The sequence below is a fragment of the Dipodomys merriami genome, unplaced genomic scaffold, assembly GCF_024711535.1.
Source record: "Dipodomys merriami isolate MVZ:Mamm:240054 unplaced genomic scaffold, mDipMer1.0.p SCAF_133, whole genome shotgun sequence".
NCBI lineage: Eukaryota > Metazoa > Chordata > Mammalia > Rodentia > Heteromyidae > Dipodomys > Dipodomys merriami.
Genome location: NW_027202638.1, coordinates 58965 through 72766, shown reverse-complemented (window position 1 = coordinate 72766; position 13802 = coordinate 58965).

Here is a 13802-nt window from a genome sequence, read left to right as displayed (position 1 = left end):
ACACTTTCAGTAGATTTTCCAGACACGGTTTGGGGAGAAGAAATGATATCTGTCTGATAGCTGCCAAAATCAGGAACGTCCTCAGAAGTAGCATAGCATTTAGGCATGTGCAGGTAGCCCTCAATGTGAGAAAGTTGGTCCTGGCAAATGGAGAGCAATAGCTGCAGGCAGGAGGTAACACCCAACCACAGGTACCAGCCAGAGCAAATAGAGACAGCATGGCATACAGGGGAAGAAACAAGGCCACATAAGTAGTCTGGCCCCAGCCCCAGACTGGGAAGATACATATTCTCAAAGCCAACTGCAAAAGCCAAGAGCATAATTCTGGGCCCTAGAGACACAAGAAAACAAATGATACCAACAAAAAACCTGATGTACCTTCATGGTGGGCCAAGCCATCCAGGCAGCCCAGGCAGAGTCCTGTTTAAGCATACCCAAACCCTTTCCAAAACCCTAATGCAGATGAGTGCATGGAGGAAGCAACTGTCAACTTGTGTTCCTGAACCTTCCACAGAGCTGCTGGTACTGGGTAGCACCAAGGGTAGAAGGGACTTACGTGCATCTGTCAATCACATGTCCACATCACAGAAAGGTACAGTGCAGAAGAAGAGCTGTAATAGCAGAGCCATTCATAGCACACTCTGAGGTATGTTATAATTTAAATCCCATTCTGCCACTTATTAATGGAGTAACCTTTGTGAGAAACTTAACCTGAGTGTGTAGCGGGACCCTCACATGTAACAGATCAATAGAAATGTGGAGATTTGTGCATAGAACAGTAAATAATGTATAAAGGGATCTTGAATCAATAAAGAATGGGTTCTATAAGCTCCACTCCAAGGACTTGGCTAGCTCCCAGCATCAGAATTGTACATGTTACTTTGTCTCGTACTTACATTTTGGGACAGGCACCATTATTCACACTTGAGAGATTGGAAAATGGCATCATGGGGGGAGAAGTAGAGATTTAGATCCACTGTCCTAAGAAGAGAATATTGCAGAGAAATCTGATGGGTCAACTTCCAGCCTGAATTTTGGTATTTAGTTTAGTTTTGCTTAGTTTGTTTTAGTCAGGGATTCACTGGATAGCCCAGACTGACCTGCTCTACCCTTCCAAGTGCTGGTGAGGTGCATGCCACCTCACCAATAAAGCTTATGTTTTTACCCTTCCTAGTACTGCTTTCCTGAACCTATCCAATGTGCTGAGGACTCCAAGGAGAAAGTAGCTTACTCTTTGGGGACTGAAGACCCAGTGGGAAGACTTCAGGGAAGAGGCAGTCCTTCAGCCAAGCCCTGAGAAATGTCTGGGTTGGGAGAGATGAATGACAGGCCAAGGGATGGTAATCATTCATGACAGAAGCCAATAGAAGCACGGAATCAGAGATAAGGTTCCTGCTCCATATCCTTCTCTGTTCACTGAGCAGGTGTTTTTAAGTGACTGTCATAGTCCAGGTACTATCAGGTGGAGGAGATGCAACAGTGATTAAAACTTAAAAACAGACCAAATGAAGCCAGAGAGATGGCTAGGAATCACATGGGGATGGAAGACACTACTGTTTGTATAGGAAAAAGGTCACTGACTGGTTCTTCTACTCTCTCTTATTTTGGTGATGTCTTCTGCCCTCCTAGCTATAGAACTGGGCCAACTACAGAGCTCCACTATTCACCAGTCTGACAGCCCTGCATCTCATCCAAGCAGAGTTTTTCTATAGAACCAACATTTACATCCAGAGTAAGAGAAGCTCTCTCTTTCCATGGAAGTTAGGCCTCACAATTAGTGTTCTCCATTTCAACAGTGGAGATGCGGCTACCACAGGAGAGACAGATTCCTCTGGCTGAAGAGTCCAGAAGCAGAGCTCCTGTTCCTTTCTTGACTCTTCCCTCCTGTATCAGCTTCATCTTCAGACTGGTTTCCCTGACCACAACAAGTGCCAACAGCTATGTTTCCTTATCTAAAAGAGCACCTTTCTGCCTGGCATTCCAGGCAGGAGTTCGGAGGTCCACTCTGATTGAATTGGGTCACAGATCCACTTGAATCTATGCCACAGCCAGTAGAATGGAATGTGTTGATTGTCCATGAAATCAGAGTCCCTCTTAGAGATGGGGTGGGCTCAGCTTCCCCTGTGCACATATGCACAGGATGGAGGTGATTTGCAGCATGAAAGTCAAAGGACACTTAGGAAGTAGAGTGACAAATGAGTACATCCCAGGAAGATACAGCAGATGCTGTTCTTATCTATAGGTGCCAATAACTCTAAAACTCCTGTGACTGCCTGAGGCCTCTGCAGCAGCACACAACTAATGCACAGGGAAATTGAAGTAGCAGAGAGTTGACACAATCAGGAGTATCTTGCAACCAAAGATGATGAGGGTTGGGGTATCTATATCCCAAGTTTCTCATTCTTCAGGAAGAACATTTTGGAAATATGTTCAGAACATCTGTCTCTGTCCCAGAAGTCCCCAGCATGACGGCCCCAGGCACCCACAGCAGCAATCTGCTCATTAGCACATGCTGAATTGGCTTCCTTCCTGTGACTGCTGTGTCACACTTCCTAGCTCTTTACTGGTACTTCCTCAGATTACTTCCCAAGAAACTACTACATTCAAATTCTTATCTTATGGTCTGCTTTTTAGGGTAGCCCATCCGAAGACAAAAAGTCAGCTTATTAGAGTTTGGATCTTAACAGGCCTTCAAATGCCAATATATTAAAGGCTTTGTCACTGGCCTGTGGTGCTACTGGGAGGTGGAGGAACTTTTGGTAGTAGGGCTCTTACTTGAAGGAATTGAGGTTACTGGGGTCATGCTCTAAATGGAGATATGGGGACCCAGACCCTTCCTCTCTTTGCTTCCCAGGCCGTACAAGGTAAACAGACTTTTGCCAAATGCTCCTTCCATGATGTATTATGCCATTAGATGTCAAAAGAGACAGGGATAATCAACTATAAATGGAAACTTCTGAAACCAGCAGTCAGAGTAAAACTTTCCTTCTTGTAAGTTGATTAGCTCAATGATGGCTTCAGAGAACTGTCAGCCAACTCCACACAGTAAACTCTCTGAAAGAAGCTACTGTGATATTCACTGTTGTGTCTCAGTGTTCATCACTTAAACAGCAACGAGCACAGAGGAGGTACCAGCAAAAGCTGTTGGAAGACTAAAGAGGAAAGTATTTGAAACAAATGTAGTAAGCAAGGTGTTTGTATCACAAAGTCATTGTTTCTCTAATGAACCTTGATCTGTCCATATATGTAGACTCTCACAAGGAATTTATGTTTTTCACCTTTCAGAAAGCTATGTCATCCTGACATCTCCTTATTATCCATTCTCAATTCCTCCCCATCTACCCACATACCCCACTAAGCTATGGGTACATTTTGTATTAGGTAAATGCTTTTTTTTTTTTTGGTTGGTCATAGTGCCTGAATTCTGGCTGGGAGCTGTCCCTCAGTTCTTCGGCTCAAGGCTAGTGCTCTACCAGTTGAGCCACAGCGCCACTTCCATTTTGTTCTGCTTATGTGGTTCTGAGGAATTGAACCCAGGTTCTCATACATGCAGGCAAGCACTCTACCACTGAGCCAACTTCCCAGTCCGGTAAATCCTTTTTAATTAAAGTTAAATTCTTGCCTAATTGTCTTTCTCTTCAAATCTTCTCCCATTTCAGTTTAGATGGCAAGAAGCTATTCAATTCTGAGGGGTCCTGTGAGGTACCCTCCTCCTTGTCAGATCAAGAAGGACTGCAGGAGAATTCCAGGCATCACCCCAAAGGAGCTGAGTTTGCAAACAGAAAAGCCCAAACATGGAGCTGAGGTGGTAGCTCAGTTACAGCACAAATGTGTGCAGGTGTGGGACCCTAGGTTCAATTGCTGACCTTCCAGGAGGAAAATGAAAACCAAAAACAGCACAGGTCACCTGGTGGAAAGAGCTCAATCTCTGGCAAAAATGGGTTTCAAACTTCGCATCACTGGCCTGTGACTCAGATCAAAGCCAGTTAATGAAAACAATGGCCCTTCTTTGTAAGGTCAGAATGTATCTCCAGTGAGATGACATATATAAAGGCATATTGTTGGTTCACAGTAAAAGTTGGTTGCTTCCCTTCCTACTTTCCAGTGTGATGATTTTGTGTAATTGCAACTTACTAAGCTAGAGCTATGTACCAGAACTCTTTCTGGATGGCTCTTGAGGAAACCAGGTTTGCACAGGTTGACTCAGGGTCCTGGACATTATAGCTCAGGTATGTTGTGGGCATGAGGTAGTTCCCAGGCTTTAGCCCCTCCAGCTCAGGCATATTCTCCTCCTTCAGTTCTGCTAGACCAGACCAGGGCATGGGAAATGTGCAGCTGCTGTAAGGGTCACCACATTGTCCAGGTCAGAGGTAGTGAGAAACAACATATGTTCCACCTTTTCAAGAGTTTCTGCTTACTAAGTATTCCTTTGTTCATGATTTTCTCCCACTTCACATCTGAGTTTCTTCTCACTTGTCATGCTTTTAGACTTAGAGCCACTTCAGGTCCTCCAGAAGGCATGGCAGAAGCCTTTCATAGCTTTCTTAGCTAGCTCCCATAGTCATGTGACCTCAAAGCCATAATAATCCCATATACCATATCATATTAATATTTTGCTTCCCTGATAAATCCTAACGCAACAGGTAAATAATGTGGCCACTTCTCAAAAGTGTACAATAGTCCCATATGCTATACTACTTACTGTCACAACATGGATATAGACGGTTACGATTGTCACCCCCATTTTGCCATTGGAGAAGAAAACAAGACTAAGAAGGCTAAGTTGGAATGCCTGGAAGAACTATGATACACAGCTCTGTCCCTTTCTTGAGTCTAAGTGTTCCTTAGAGCTCTGAAACTGATTAGAAGCACATATGTCCTTAGCTACAAAAGTACTGCCAATATGATATAAACTTAGAAAAAGAAATGTCAGCTGTGCATCGGTGGCTCATGCATGTAATCCTGGCTTCTCAGGAGGCTGAGATCTGAAGATCTCACTTGGAAGCTATCTCTGTCAGGAAAGTCTGTGAAACTCATCTCTAACCACCAAAAATCTGAGGGTGGAGCTATGGCTCAAGTGGTACAGTGCCAGCCTTAAGCAAAAAAAAAAAAAGCTAAGGAAAAAAGGAAGAAAAAAAGAAAGGAAGAAAGATTAAAAGGAGGAAAGGAAAGAAGGAAGAAAGGAAGGGACAGAAGGGAATGAATTGGAGATCTGCTGGTTTTCAAGCAAGTGGCTTATTGGGTAAACTGGTTTGGCAATGTCTCAATTGAGAGAAGCTGATCCCTCAGCACACAGGGAATTCAGAAAAGGCTTTAGTCTGGACAGAATGAAATGCAATAGTTGTTTCTCTGCAGTTTACCACTCAGCACCCTCCTACTGCCAACAATCCCCAATAGTGCAACAACTGGGGGAAAATCAAAGAAGCAATTGAGTAAGGGCTGCTCTGGATGTTTGCCTGAGAGTCATGGGATACTAGAAGGCACGAGCCCCAGAGTCCTTCTAAGAATGCCAACAGGCTGGCCCTTGAGGTTTTTTTTATTTCCCTGGGGACCAAGAGAGCATCTTGGAACAAGGCTGTCTGCCTTGTGAACAGCCTAGAGCAAGGCAAATGTATGTTGCAGGGTTCACTCTGAGTAGAGAAGATGGAAGGACCTGGAAGAGGGGCAGGAGGAAAACCAGAAAAGATATGGCATGAAGTATAGCCCACTGGTGCAGCCTATGCCTCTATTCTTTACTATATGTGCTGGATTTGGGCTTTCTGCTTGCATTCCCGAAAGCCCTCCCTCTTCCTTTCCACCCAGTGATGAAATCCTTGTCAGACTGTAGTATATGTCACCACCTTGAGAAGTCTTCCTTATTACCTTCTTTATTGCACTTATTGCATATTGTACAGACTCACCCTGTATAGTTTTACATCCACTCTAGTTATTTCTTATATGTCTATAACATCTTCTTCAGAGAAGCACCTTCCTCTAAAATCTCTTTCCTTCTCATATTAAACTAAGCTTGCTAGACACAGTCGATCATGCCTGTAACCCTAGCTACTCAGGAGATAAAGATTGAGGGAATCATTGTTTGAGGCTAACACAGGGAAAAATAAGTTCATGAGACTCCATCTCAACCACCAAAAAACTGGGCATTGGAGTATGCACTTGTCATCCCAGTTGCATGGCAAATGTAAAATAGGATGATCACTGTCCAGCCTGGCCTAGGCATAAGTACAAGACCCTATTAAAAAATCACAAGAATTATGAATTCAAACCCCAGGACTGCCTCCTCCTGACACCCCTCCCCCAAACCATTAGGCTTTATTAATTTTTTTGGCAGTATCAGGTTTGCATTTATCAGCTGGTGCTCTGCCATTTGAGGTATACCTTCAGGCCAGCTTTTTGCTGGTTGTTTTGGAGATGGCATTTTATGGACATTTCTGCCAGGATGGTTTTGAACTGAGATCCTTCAGAGCTCAACCTCCTAAGTAGCTAGCATTACAGGCATGAGTCACTGGTATCCAGCTGTCTTTATCATTTTTATTTCCAAGCTATACCCTCTCAAAAAGATCAGAGAATAATAATTGGCCTAGAGACATGGTTCAAGTGGTAGAACACCTGCCTAGCAAATACAAGGCCCTGAGTTCAAACTCTGGCTCTGACAAAGGAAGGAAGTACAAGTTAGAGATGTTGTCTTAGTCTATAACAGAATATCACAAACTAGGTAACTTATGAAGAAAAAAATTATTTCCCTCCAAAAGGGAGGCTGGAGTCTAACATCAAGGTGCTTGGTATCTAATGAGAACTTTCTTACCTTCATGCTCTGAGGAAGGCAAGAGGTTAAGAGGGGGCAGAACTTGCTTATATAATAACTCATCTTTGAGATAACAAACATTCCTATGGCAGAGACATCATCCCATTCATAAGGGATTGTTGCAAATTTCCAACTTATCAACTTTGTAATCACATTTTTCCACTACAGGTAATTTATTCTGTAGAAATACTAATTACAGCATTATTTATAAAAGTGAAAACTTAGAAACAGTTCAGTATTTATTGTCAGGATCATTAATTCATTTACATCATGCAGCTGGACACATGGGTTCATTTCTGGAATCTCAGAACTCAGGAGGCTGAGGTAGGAGGATCAGGCTAGCATAGGCCTGGATGTTGTCTCAAAAAGAAAGAGAAAAAGGAAAGGAAAGAAGGAAAGGATGGGGGGGGGAAGAAAAGACTAGTAAAAAGGAAAGATAAAGGCAAGATATCACACAATATTTCTTTTTTCAGTACTAGGGCTTGAACTTGGCCTCAAGCATGTCCCAGTCCTGGAATCACATTTAAACTAGCAGAAAATGACCAGCAACAAATGTCTAATATACAAGTGAATGTGTGAATCTAGAACTTGGGGAAGAGCAGGAATTTGCCAGTATCCCTATGACAGTAGGCATGGGGGCCATGGATGGGATCATGCAAAGAGAGAGGAGAAAGTAGGAGTCTTGTACCTCTGTGAAAACAAGGAGAAGAGGTGGCTGGAAATAAAGAAAAAGAAGGATTTTCAAGAAGGAGGTGGTAGTAGAGCCAAAAAGAGAACTTCAATTTGATCACCCAGAGGGGACAGTTGGGTGCTGGTGAGGGTGGAGGTGATGCTGGTAGTGGTGATGATGTTGGTGATGTACTTGCTTATTGATTAAGACAGAGTCTCAATAAGTAGCCCAACTTGGCTATGAATTTAAGACCTTTTTGTCTTCTCTGCCTCCCAAGTGCTGGAATTATAGACATGGCCAACACACCTAGGTTTTTCTTAATTCTTAGGAATCTGAGTTGAGTTATTGCCTACTAATTTCCCTTTAAGCCAGTATTTTTGCTAATTTTGTTGAGTAGCAGAATTATCCAAGGAATTAAAAGAACTCCCAATGCCAATTAATCATAACCTGTGGGGATGGGAGTAGGCATGGTAGTGATTGAAGACCAAATGTGGCTGGCTTCAAGGCATAACAAAATTTGGAAACCACTGGTACAAGCAAAGGGGGCTGCTTCCTGTGAGCTTTTCTAGATGTCTGCCACCATTTTATTGGAGTGATTTCATGCTGTTTTATAGCTTTCCTTCTAAACTGAGCATCTTAATGGGAATTCGCATCTTTTTCTTCGCTGCCTTGCATATAGAAAGCCCAAGGAAGTAGGAAGTAATAAATAGATGAATTAGCAAATGAGTCAGGGTCACACCATCTTTCTTGGGTATTACTTCCTTCAAGGTACTTTGTACTTGACACAAGTAGAGAAGGTATACCAAAAGGTATGTGTGCAGTCTTTGGAGCAAGACTACCCTGGCCCAAATCCTGGTGGCCTAGGGCAAATGTTCACCTGTTTATTGCCTCCCTTTCCTCTCCATCAGTGTAGATAGTGATAGTCCTTCCAGTGATATTGGAATTTCATAAGTTAATACATGTAAAGTTCTTAGGACATTGATACATAGTGAGCACACACTAAATGCAAGCCTCTGTTTTGATTCATTCATACCCAGATCAATCTGAAGCCTGGGTTGACTGAGATGGTAGTGGCCATAAAATACATGGTCTGACAAATCTTCCATATTTAGTAGGAAACACGGAGTGTCTGAAGAATCAGGAGAAAGAGAGGAGAGAGGAAGAGAAAAAGGAAGGAGGAAAAGGAAGGGAGAGAGGAAGAGAGAGAAGAAAGGAAGAAGGAGGGAGGAAGAGAGAAAGGGGAAAAGAGGGAGAAGGACAAAGGAAGAGGGAGAGAGAGGGAGGGTGAGAAAGACAGAACAGTTGCTAGTGATTTTTTCTTAGACAGCAGTTTTTCTTTCTTAGCTTGAGTGTGTTCAGGTGCTAAAAAGAAGAGCCAGGTAAGGGGAGAAGCTGGAGCAGAGTCCACATGAGGTAGAACCACACCCCTGCAGGTAGAGGGAGGAGAGACCCTGGAGGGAGGAGAGAACATGGAGTCTGGAGCCCAGGACTAGGGAGGAGTCTTGGACTAGAGGGTGTGGTTTTCCTTGGGAGATGAGAGGAATGGTGGAGAGAATGGATGTCCAAATGTCCACTCCTAGATATGATTTGGAGGTTGTTTTTCTTTGTGTGCAGTTTATGAACTTAGGCGAATTGTTTCCATGGCTGGAAGCCTGCTGCATCAGGGTGGAGAGGCATGCAATACTTGGCAGAACAAAGGACTTAGAAAGTCCTTGGCTACTGCTGGCCTTGCCCTGCCCACAATGCCAACAGCACCTGATCAGGTGTTTTCAGAGCCCTGAATAGAGCCTGTTAACTGGAGGGAGGCCAGGTGAAGCTTATTGTTCTGTGTTATTCATCACAGAGAATTCGGTCTCTTTTAAAGGAATTCTTTCCACCTGAGAGGAAGGAAAAGAAAAGTACTCCCTTAAAAACAACACAACCTTAGGACAGGATTCATTCTTGGTAAAGGGACTGCATCTGTCGTCTTTTCATTGAAAGTGTAAGTGCTTACAAACTTGAATGGCTAGAGAATCCTTTGGTGCCTTAAGAGTCTTTGATTGAGATAGAGAGCTTCCAACTATGGAAGTCCTTGAAAACATCCCTCCCCTCTCTAGCTCAGTTTTCTTATCTATAAAAGAAGCTGGTGGGGCATTGGGCCTGCCTGTTTCCTTCCTTCCTTCCTCTCTCCCCTTCCATCAACTTGTCTTTACACAGCTCCAACAGCAGGCAGAGAGTTCCTTTGGGTGCTGTGAGTTGATAAACAAAACCCAGGAGAGATAAACAAAGCTACAGTTCCTTGTTCAGTTAATGCGTATTTTGCAGGAAAACTGCAGCCAGCCCTCTGGCTTGGTTCCAACCTGAGGACAACAAATTCTGAGGCTGCTCAAGTTCCATGCATAACATGGAATACTAATATGTGCCAATAATCCATGCACATCCTCCAGAGTACATGGTCATCTAGATCATTTTTAGTGTATAATACCTGCTACAAAGAAAATGGTCTGTAAATCATTGCTTGACTGTATTGTTAGGAAATAATGACAAGGAAAACGCTGTATATATTCAATACAGATACAATTTTAAAAAAATATGTTCCATCTGAAGCTGGTTGAATCTGCAGATGGCAGATGTGGGACCCATAGATAGAGTGGGCTGATGTAATCAAAATCATCCTACCCCATGTTAGGATCTAAACCTCTTCAGGCCTTTTCTTCACTCTGTACAACTGCCAGAAGGTTCACTCTGAAGTACACATCAAAGTACAGATTGCACATCAGACCTCCTCATCTTCATTCCTTTGACTATCACTCTACTCTTCACCCTCTAAATCTTGCAAACTCCTACTCACCCTTCAATAACCAGTTGCATGCTTTTCCTGTTCTCACGCTCTTAGCAGAAGGAATTTCTCCCTCTCTTTTCCTGTCCTTACTCTTTTATTAGCATGTTAATTGTACAAAGAGGTTTCATTGTGATATTTGCATACTTGCATATAATATACTTTGATCAAATTCAACCCCTCTTCCTACTTCCTTCCCCCCACTTTTTTTTTTTGGTTGGTCATGGAGCTGGAACTCAGCCTGGGCGCTGTCCCTCAGCTTTTCAGCTCAAGGCTAGTGCTCTACCATTTGAGCTATAGTATCGCTTCTGGTTTTCAGGTGGTTTATTGGAGGTAAGAGTCTCACAGACTTTCCTGCCCACACTGGCTTTGAACTGTGAGCCTCAGATCTCAGCCTGCTGAGTAGCTAGGATTACAGGTGTGAGCCACCAGCTCCCAGCCCTCCTTTCTTTTTAAAAAGAATTTTTAGTGGGTTTTATTATGCTGTTTTTACACACAGACACACATACCTATTGTACTTCTATAATATTCATGTCTTCTCTCTTTTTTTTAGGACATAGATTCACTGGGTAGCCTATACTGGCCACAAGCTGGAGGTCCTCCTGCCTTAAACTCCCATGTTTTGGAAGTATATGCATGTATCACTAAACCCAGCTTCAATATTTATTTGCTTGTTTGTTTTTGTGCTGTACTGGGGCTTAAACTCAGGGCCTTACACTCTAGCCCATTTTTTTACTCAAAGTAGACACTCTACTGCTTGAGCCACACCTCTACCTCGAGCTTTTTGGTGGTTAATTAGATATTTGCTTACCTGGGCTGGCTTCAAATCCCAACCCTCACGTCTCAGACTCCTGAGTAGCTACAATAACAGGTATGGGCCACCAACATCAGGCTCTTTTATTTAAAAAAATTTTTTTGGCTGAGACTGGGATACAAACTGAGTATCTACCACTATTACTCTTTGCACGTGCCCTGCCACCTGAGCCATACTCCAATCCCTCTTTTTTTTTTAAGACATAAATATTATAGTTAATGACACACCATTCCTTTTCCTTCTGAAATGAATGCTTATGGTATTAATGCATGTATTTACATTTATTTACAAAGGCAAACATTTCTTTTTTATTCTTTGTATGCATTTATCTATTTGTAGTACTGGAGTTTGAACTCAGGGCTTCATGATTATTAATCGGATGTTCTGCTGCCTGACCTGCTCCTCCAGCCAGAAAAAAAGCATTTTGTTTCTAATCAGTGTTTTGTGCTGTTTTTTCAGATTTTTGCATATATTAATTTCATCTAGACTCATACATATGAAATTACAGCTTTTGTTTCCTCTTGATGTTACATATGGGCTTGTCTCTAGGCTCTCTGTTCTATCCTGGTGTCTATTTGTCTAAACCTGCACTAATTCATTAATATCAGGACCTTCCTAATAGGCCTTTAGTAGCTAGCAAGGTAATTTTCTCCTCTTTGCTCTTCATAATCACTTAATCTATTCTTTGGCTTTCTGTTTTCTGTGTGAATTTGAGAATAAACTTGTAAGGTTTGGGAAATTGTTTTGTAAATACACATAGTCATTTGAGAGTTCCATCTTTTTTTAATTTATTTTTTATTGTGAAAATACTGTACAGAGGGGGTTACAATTACATGGGCAAGATAATGAGTACATTTCTTATGTACTCCTTTGTTTCCCCTTCCCATCCCTTCCCAGCGAGAGTTCCATCTTTGTAATACTGAGTCTTGTCATCTTGTTATCCATGAATCTGGTCCTGCTATTCAGGTCTTCTGTGCAGGAGGTGGTAATGAACTTGAGAGTCCCTACGTTGGAATCTCAGTGGTAGAGACCCTCTGAGAGCTGTTGCTAAATCACAGCAGAGCCCAGCCTGCAATAACAGAAGGCAAGTTGCTCAGACCCAAGGCTAAGGTCATCTAACCCAGAAATGGCAAATTCACCAATTGTTCCACAACTACAGCTCCAAAAGCCCTGGGTAGCAGATTTTTCTGTCTAGATCAGTGCCCTCTTTTTCCAGCCCTGGGGCTCTCAGCTTCCTTCCCAACTGGTCACTATGGGAAAACTCCCTAGTCAGTTATAGCTGACACACTATGAGAGGGCACTACACACCCAGCCAAAATCTCTGTTTGTTTGCTGGGACTCTATGGCTCTGGCACCCACTCTGGGTGTCACTTCATGGGCTTGCATGGTTCTGTGCCCCTTTCTCTGTAGACAGAGAGAGGGTAGGCAACAGTAGCCACAGAATCTCTCCCATTTTGAATATTGCTTCCCAAGGAGACTTTGGGAAAACCAATGAGCTCTACAGAATGCATGGAGAAAAGTCCTTCACTAAAGGATCTGCTGTTGACTTTGCCTTCCTGCCACCAGGCTCCTCATTTTAAATGTGGGGAAGCCCTTCAAATCTGTCCCTGAATGCTTGGTGGAGCCACATATACCTCCTCCTACTTCTTATAGAAACAATAATTACCATATATTATGACAGGAATTAGATCCCAAGTTTGTTTAAAGATCCAACTTTATTCCCTGCAATACCTTTTGTATCCAGCACATAGTGGTGTAATGTCTTGTATCCCAATGCAGGTCAGAATCTGAGGCCACTCACTGAGTGCCCACCTCGTGTCTGGCATGGATGAGGTACTTAATAGACATCAACTCATGTTGTTGTTTATCCTCACCACAGTGCAGGGAAGATCACCCCATTTTGCATACAACACAAAGGCCCAGGAACACCACCAGGATTACACAGCTAGTTGATGACAGAATTGTAAGCTGAAACCTGTGTGGTCAAAGAATCTGAGCCTAGTTCATGTGTCTATTGCTGACTGTGATGAAAGAGAGGAAAGGAGGAAGGTGGGAGAAAGGAAAGGGGAGGAGAAAGGAGAGGGAGGGAAGGGAGGGAAAGACAAGGAAATGGAACAAAGGGGAAAGAGGAAGTTGAGAGACAGGGAGAGGGAGGGAGGGAAGGAAGGAAGGAAGATGGAGTATTGGAGGCCCCAAACCTCTACTGGGAAGGAGGATTTCTTTCCCTGGGATCTATATTCTGTGTCTTTTGATCACTTATTCCAGAGACATCATCCTCCAAAGTGATCTTGTATGTTCTCTGGAAGAGGAAGAAGAGGAGAAAAGGAGAAGGTAAACTGTCATACCTCTCTGAAGGCAGGCACAGGTATTTGGATCTGGTGGGTATAAGAGTGAATCCTTGTAATCTCTGCCCTTTGTGATAGGGACAGAAAAGCTACCAGCAGCCCTATGACCCCCGATGCCTGGAGGAGACCAAAGAAGGCGCCAGAGGGAAATGTGAAGCATATAACTTATTTAAACATAAATAAAAATAAAACGTTGTGCAGATCTCTAGGGGTGGAACTCTCAACATTTCCCCCAACTTAAATATTCTCTCACATGCAGGTATTACAGTAGACCTAATTCCCTTTATGTTCTCCTTCAGGGCCAGTGTTCAAAGGTCATCTTCAGTCTTAGTGGATCGACAGGGAGGACAGTA